Here is a 7,871-nt window from a genome sequence, read left to right as displayed (position 1 = left end):
AGGGTCTGAGGGGCCGCAGGTGAGGGTGTAAGGGAGCGTAGGTGAGAGGTCTGAGGGCGCAGGTGGGGGTCTGAGGGGCCACAGGTGAGGGTCTGAGGGCGCAGGCGAGGGTGTAAGGGAGCGTAGATGAGGAATCTGGGGGGCCGCAGGTGAGGGTCTGGGGGCGCAGGCGAGAGTGTAAGGGAGCGTAGGTGAGGGATCTGAGGGGCCGCAGGTGGGGGTTCAGAGGAGCAGCAAGTGCAGATCTGAGGGGACGCAGGTGGGCGGGTTGCCCGCTGCATCAGCTCGCGTTCGCTGGGTCTGATTGCTCTGGCTGGACGTCCAGGCCCAGGAGCGGCTGAGGGTCCGCAGGGCATGCAGCTTCCAGGTCGCGTGGCAGGGTGACAACACTTGCTGGGTGCCTTTCCATTCTATTTCTGAACTGCTTAGGTTTTTAGTCTGTAAACTGTAGGTATCTTAGCGGGTCCGGGAGTTAGTGCCGTGCTCCTAGCGGTCGCAGAGCACAGAGCTCCTTGGCCTGGTTAGCCTCGGCCTCATTCTCCCCCTCCCCCCATTGACATTTCACTTCTCCCTGGGCCCAGTTTCAGAACTTGCGATGTAAACCTTGGAATCTAGCATGTACAGAGTTCTAGTTTTTATTCTCCCTTGCTCGGCAGGCGGGTGTGCTGATTCCTGTCTTCCAGGCCGGTTCTGAGCGCAAGCGCTGGTCCCAGCACAGAGAAGCCCCTCCATCGGGGGCGCAGGGCTGGGGCCACGGGGCTGGGGGCCGATTCGCGTCTGCCCCTTCTTTCTGACCTGAGAGGTCAGAGTCTGACCACGGGAATAGGATGGGAAAGGACAAGCAGCCTTCCGTCTCCCCAGTGCAGCCTTTGGCTTCTTTTTACTTAAATGAAGCAAATCTTTGATTAACCATGCTCAACTCATGGGCGTCTCCATTTAAATGAAATTTTTCTTTATGTATTTCACATAAGGAGACAACGAAAAGTTTTTACTGTTTTACCAAATGACTAACTTCTAGAGGAAGAATGGAGTGGCAAACACACTCATCTGGGTGTCTACTCCTAATCCAGCACTTTAGCAGGCATTGCTAATCTGTTATATGATTCTTACATTATTTCTCAACCCTGCTCCAGACAGCCATCATTGATTAAGTGGGTTTGGTCAGGTTTGCAAGTGTGCCCTAGGGTTAATCACACTGAATTATCTCTTGGACTTTCAGTATCATTTTCTAAAATTAGATCATCTTAATAATCATACTTAAAGAGAAAAAGTAAGTAATGGAGTAGAACAAATACTCCATCATACTTGCTACTCCATCACACTTTGCTTAGTGATAACTAAAGCAAAATGCACAATATCATTCATTCACTCATTCACCATTTAGCAAACATACATACTAGACTTTGGAGACCTTAGACTAGGTCTTATGGAAACTGAATCCCAATCCTTAAACCTGTGGTGGAAGGTGATAAATAAAAATTGATAGTGTAACAGGTGTGTGCAGAGCCTGCATCATGTTGTTAATTTCTCCTTCTAGAGACCCCTGTCCTCATAAGCTGCAGAGAATCTTAACTGTCTACAAAAAAAGGTTAAATTTCTTAGATTGGCATTCAATATCTTCAACAATAATTACTTTCCAGTAGTGTATATTCTTGTATAATTGAACTACTTTGTTTTTGCTGTATAACTCCCTTGAATTCCTTTCTCACTGTCTTTTTCTTTACCTGTAATGCTCACCTTCCCTACTTCTGACATTTTTCTTTTTTCCAGTTACAATATATTTAAATCTTACGATTATTCAAATTCTGTGCACCTCATAAAGCTTCTATTTATTATCCCTATTTATATTAGTTTTCTAGGGGTGCTATAATAAATTATCAGAAACTTGGTGGCTTGAAACAATAGTTTATAGTTATTGGGGATAGAAATATGAGATCATTTTCACTAGGCCAAAAACACTCAAAATTGAGTTGTAGACAGGACCATGTTTCCTCCAGAGGATTTAGAGGAAAATCCATTCCTTCCTCTTTCAGATTTTGCCAGCATTTGGTGACTGTGGGCATACCTTTGGCTTATGATGCATCACTCCATTCTCTGCCTCCATTTTCACATTATTGCTTTCACTTCTGGTGTGTATAAATTCCTTTGTCTCTTTCTGAGAAAGATACATGTAATTGCATTTAGGGTCCACCCCTGACCCTTAGTAATATCTGTTACAGTGTTTAAAATATATATAAAATAAATACATATATAAAATAAATTTATATATTTATTGGAATCCTGAAGGAATTGCTTTCAGAATATATATATGTATATATATATATATTCAGATCCTGAATGCCAGTCTAAGAAATTTAACCTTTTTTCTGTAGACAGCTAAGATTCTCTGCAGCTTATGAGGACAGGGGTCTCTAGAAGGAGAAATTAACAACATGATACATGCTCTGCACATATCTGTCACACTATCAATTTTTATTTTATCACCTATCTCTATACATATATATATAGAGTATATATTGTTGTTATATGTATGTATAGTCATGTTATAGGGATATCAAGTCCAGACACAGTCTATCAGAAGATGAAGGTGATCCCTCATGATCAGCTGGTGAAGGAAAAAATCCCACATTTGATTCATGGATGGGTTGGTTTGATATTGTGGTTGTACTACAGCCCCACTTGTGTGACCTTGAAAGAGAGGTAATCAGGGTATATCATCCCCATAAGGAGATCTTTGAGATGTGCACTTTATCATCCATTTTGTGTAGCAAAAGAAATAGCCAAGGTTAGAATGGACTTGAGCAGGAGGGAATAGCCTGACTGGTTGCAAAAGGATGAGAGGGATCTAGAGTGGTGAAGGTAATAAATGAGTGTCAATTATAGTTCAAGCATTGCTATGGGATTGGGGGTTATAGTTTGTCCCATTTACCTTTTTTTAATTAATTATTTATTTTTTTGAGACAGAGTTTCACTCTGTAGCCCTGGATAGAATGCCACCATAGTGTCATAGCTCATAGCAACCTCAAACTCCTGCGTTTGAGCAATCCTATTACTTCAGCCTCCCAAATAGCTGGGACTACAGGCACCTGCCACAGTACCTGGCTAGTTTTTCTACATTTAGTAAAGATGGGGTCTCTGTTGCTCAGGCTGGTCTTGAACTCATGAGCTCGAGGGATCCACTTGCCTTGGCCTCCTAGAGTGTTAGGATTATAGGTGTGAACCACCATGCCCTAGCCTCCATATACCTTTCTTTTCTGAGATTCCCCCAGGAAGAGATGTTCCCTGGAATCCTGAAAGAGTTGCTTTCATAATTTAAACAAAGAAGTGGATCCAAGTAGCACAAGGGTTGGACTTTGGTGGACACTGATGTACCACAAGAGGTAATCTTCAGGAATGAAAGATTTACTTTCCTCTTCTACTGACGGTACTACCAACAAAGAGCTCAGCTCTCAGCCTATATTGTGTGTGTGTATATATGTATGTGTATATATATGTATATATATATTTTTCCTCCCCCCATCCGCTTTGCCCAGTGGTAAGATAGGATTTTATTAGAAAAGAATACAGAAGGAGTAAAAAGCATCAGAGCTTCTGGCACAAAGGGGAAGACCCAAGTCAAAGTCTCCTTGTACTGTATATTTTAAAAACTTCATATTTTTCTGATTCCTCAATACCTCCCAAAACAGGCTATGAACACCATGTCTAGGCGACCAGGTATACCAGTCTGATAAGGCTAGTCCTATATAATTTTCCCTTCTTGCCCTGTCCTGACTGTGACCTAATGACATTCAAACACACTGATTGAATCCCCTCATGCTTTTTGCTTGTGTATTCCACCCTGACCCCTAGTAAAGGCATTTGTCTGTGGCTCCTCAGTTTCTCTCTGGATCCTTGCCTGCTTGTCTGAGATTGTTCCCTTGGTGCTGTTCCCATATAGTCCCATATGGTGTGTGGTGACTTACTCTCTTCCGGGACCTGTGAGTATAATAAATTATTGTCACATACAACTGTGATGTTATTTTATGTCTGCATCAGACTGATCACCAAAAAATATCCCATTTTAAAGTAATACAATGGTTTCTTACAACACATAGCCTCTGCTTGGATTGCCTAGGCTAAATGGAGCCAACTTAACTGAGGTCACACTTCTTTTCTGGGTTTGTCCAGATCCAGTGAGTGCTTGATACAGATGGCTCAGTCTTTTGTCCCAACTCAGCATAACTCTGAAGGATCATTCTCTCTTCAAAATTCTCAGAATAGTCACCTGAGGCCTCCTTTGGTGTTACACCACAGTTCAACTCTTTCTTGCCCAATCCTGATTTTTTCCCTCCTCTCTTCCAAGAGTTGATCATAAAAGCACTCTGTATTAACATTCCTATATCTTAGTCTCCAGTACAGAGTCTGCTTGCTGGGGAACTTAGCCTTCACCAATATTTTTCTGGGCCTTCAGCCTAGTGATAATGGGACTCTTACATAAAAATGTAATAGGAAGGATAAGACTTCCAATTAGGAAATAATGCCATTGGCTTAATTCTGATAGTTGGGCAAACTTTTCTCTCATTCATACAATTTTTTATTTTGAATGTTTACAATGCATTTGGATAGGTAAAAGTTTCCTCAAGGAACTCAGGGCTAATGAATTTTTATTTTGTTTTTTAAAGACAGTCTTACTCTGTTGCTCAGACTAGAGTGCCATAGAGTTAGCCTAGTTCACAGCAACCTCAAAATGCTGGGTAAGTGATTCTCCTGCCTCAGCTTCAGGTGCCTGCCATAGCATCTGGCTTATTTTTGTATTTTTAGTAGAGATAGGGTCTCAGTCTTGCTCAGGCTAGTCTTGAACTCCTGAGCTCAAGGGATCCTCCTGCCTCAGCTTCCTAGGGTGAGGATTACAGGTATGAGCCACCGTACCTGGCCAGGCTAATGGATCTTAAGTTCTTTATATTAAGAAGGGGTTTGACTTGGCATTTTAAAACTTTTTAATTTAAGTCCTCATCTTAGACCATCACCTTCATTTCCTTTCTTGATGAGAATGACTTTCTGTATCCCAAGGGACCCAGTACATTTGATTAACTGAATAGCCAAAACAATTTTCAACAAAAGGAACAAAGATGGAGGAATTATACTGCCTGGCTCCAAAGTATAAAGCAATTTAAATCAAGTCAGCATGGCACTGGCATAAAAACAGATACATTAACCAGTAGAACTGGATAGAAAGCCTAGAAATAACCCACACATTTACAGTCAATTGACTTGACAAGGATGCCAGGAACACATAATGGGGAAAGGATAGTTTCTCCAATAAATGGCACTGGGAAAAACTAGGTAGCCATATGCAGAAAAATAAATTTGATCCTTGATTACAAAATCAACTGAAAATGGATTAAAGACAAGAATAATACCTGAAACTGAAATTATTGGAAGAGTATGTGTGGGGAAAAGCAAACTCCATTTGTGGCCCCTGCTTCTTGATCGATTTCTGTTCCCACTTTCTCTTCTACTGTCTTGTCGAATTCCTGAGCGACTCCCCTGTCGACTCTGTCCACCAGATGGGCCACCAGATTGACCGCCTGATGGACCTGACCAGTTTGGCCACTTGACCAGCCATTTCTCTGTGTGGAATTAGAAGATGTGTTTCCATCATAATATTCTTCAATTTCAGGTAGTTTGGCTGGCACTGAGAGTATCCAGTCTGAATCATGCCACTCTGCCTGTAACCTTTCTGACTCAGCTGTGGGAATATCAAAGCAAACATCCATATTTCCTTTTAGGAGGCACATTCTGGGACACAGCATTACTACTCAGCTTTCTGTTAAGTTCTTTCCAAGCACAGCTGACATCCTATATTTCCTCTAGGCTTTCCAAAGTCATGGTCACAAACCCCTTATCAGAGATGATTAAAGATCGTGGTTCAAAGTTTGATGCACCAGAAATGTGGGCTAATGCTGCAGCCAATGCATCCACTGCCCCCTTCTCTTCTATCAGTCTCTGAGCTGATGGTCAGAAAAAATCAACAGCAGCATAAGAAACTGAAGCCAGAGACCTGATGGCATCCATGCTTTTAGACTTAACTAAATCCATTGTAGAAGGAACACCTACACATTTAAAAGTAATTCCTGCTTTTTGTTCCACATATCTTAGTTGACCTCTTTCTCTTGGTTAATAAAAACCTATACAAATCCCTGTCCAGCCAGCTCTACCTGTGCATCCAGAGCGGTGGATATAGGACTCAACATCCTGAGGAGGAGAACTTTGAATCGCCAGGTCAACCTCAGGAATATCCAAACCACGGGCAGCCACATTGGTTGCCACTAAAACTTTAAAACTACCTTCTCTGAAACCTTTCAGCATAATTTCTCTTTGTGATTGTGCAATGTCTCCATGTAAACACTGGGCATTCTGTTTTATGTGTGGATTCATGGCCATTTCAGTTACATTCTTCTTGGTCTCACAGAAAATATTAGCCCTCCCTTCAGACCCACTGTAGACTTGAAGGACATCTCCAATAACTGCTGGCCTCTGAGACCAATGACACTGGATGGCCAAATGTTCCACGGTAGTTGCAACCTTTTGAGTCATTTTTCCAACAAGGTCAACCTGTTCATATGTGGATTTCATGTATTTTTTTGCAACTTTGTATACCCATTGTGGGCAAATTGCAGAAAAAAGTGAAGTCTGAGGATTGTCTTCAGAATCAGTTTTGTAGGATTCATGAATAATATCTTCAACTTGCTCAGCAAAACCTAAATCTAACATCTGATCCACTTCATTAAGCACAACATGGCACAGTTTAGAAAGATCCAATCGGCTGCTCTGCAAATGGTCTTTGATACGACCAGGGGTCCCAACCAAGATGTCAATACCATTTCAAATATGATTAATTTGGCTTTGATACACTGTTCCACCATAAAAGCATGCCACACTGAGCTTCCTAGTTATATCTTTGAAGTCTTTGGCTACTTGGTTTGCCAGTTCCCTTGTTGGTGCCAAAACAAGTACCTTTGGTGAGCGGCTTTTAAAAATTGTTTCTTGATTTCTTTGGAGTCTTTCAATCAAGGAGATGGCAAAAGAGAATATCTTTCCTGTTCCTGTCCGTGCTTGAGCTATTAAGTCTTTTCCTTCATATACAGGACCAAAGGTCTTAACTTGAATAGGAAAGAGATGTTACCCCTCGACCTTTCAGAAGCTTTATAGTTTCTTCAGAAATAGGAAAATTTGAGAAGGCTCCTTCTTTTTATCACATTAGTGTTTCCTCCAGTTTATTGTCATTTGATTTATGAGTAGAACTATCTAACAATGATACTCGTTTTGATTTTTTTTCATATTCATCAATATCTCCATTTGGTAGGTATGGACATTTTAACCACATGGATTCTTCCCAGCCATGAGGATGGTACGTTCTTCTGGTTCACAGCAACCTCTAACTCCTGAGCTTAAACAATTCTCTTGCCTGAGCCTCCCATGTAGCTGGGACTATAGGCACCCACCACAACGCTCAGGTGTTTTTTGGTTGTAGTTGTCATTATCGTTTGGCAGGCCCAGGCTGGGTTTGAACCCACTAGCTCTGGTGTATGTGGCTGATGCCTTAGCCGCTTGAGCTATAGGTATCGAGCCCAATTTTCATTTTCATCAACAGATGAATAGATAAAGAAAATGTGGTGTAGATACACAGTGGCATGCTATTCAGCCTTAAAAAAAAAAAGAAATACTGTCATTTACAACAATGTGGATAAACCTACACGACATTATGCCGAGTGAAATAAGCCAGGCACAGAAAGGAAAATACTATATATACCTATATGTGAATACTGTAGGTATGTATAGTATACTACATATACCTTTACTACATATACCTACATGTGAAATCTAAAAGT

The 7,871-nt window shown here is 41.4% G+C and overlaps 1 pseudogene; it reads right to left on the bottom strand.

Annotated features, from left to right (window-relative positions):
- Positions 1-6,238, bottom strand: part of LOC100943538 — a 6,767-nt pseudogene extending 529 nt beyond the window's left edge.
- Between the last annotated feature and the right edge of the window lie 1,633 nt (positions 6,239-7,871).

The sequence above is a fragment of the Otolemur garnettii genome, unplaced genomic scaffold (assembly GCF_000181295.1).
Source record: "Otolemur garnettii isolate 467f Iridium unplaced genomic scaffold, OtoGar3 scaffold00030, whole genome shotgun sequence".
Taxonomy (NCBI): domain Eukaryota; kingdom Metazoa; phylum Chordata; class Mammalia; order Primates; family Galagidae; genus Otolemur; species Otolemur garnettii.
Note: the sequence above shows the minus strand (reverse complement) of the source record. Positions and strands in the feature narration are given on the sequence as shown.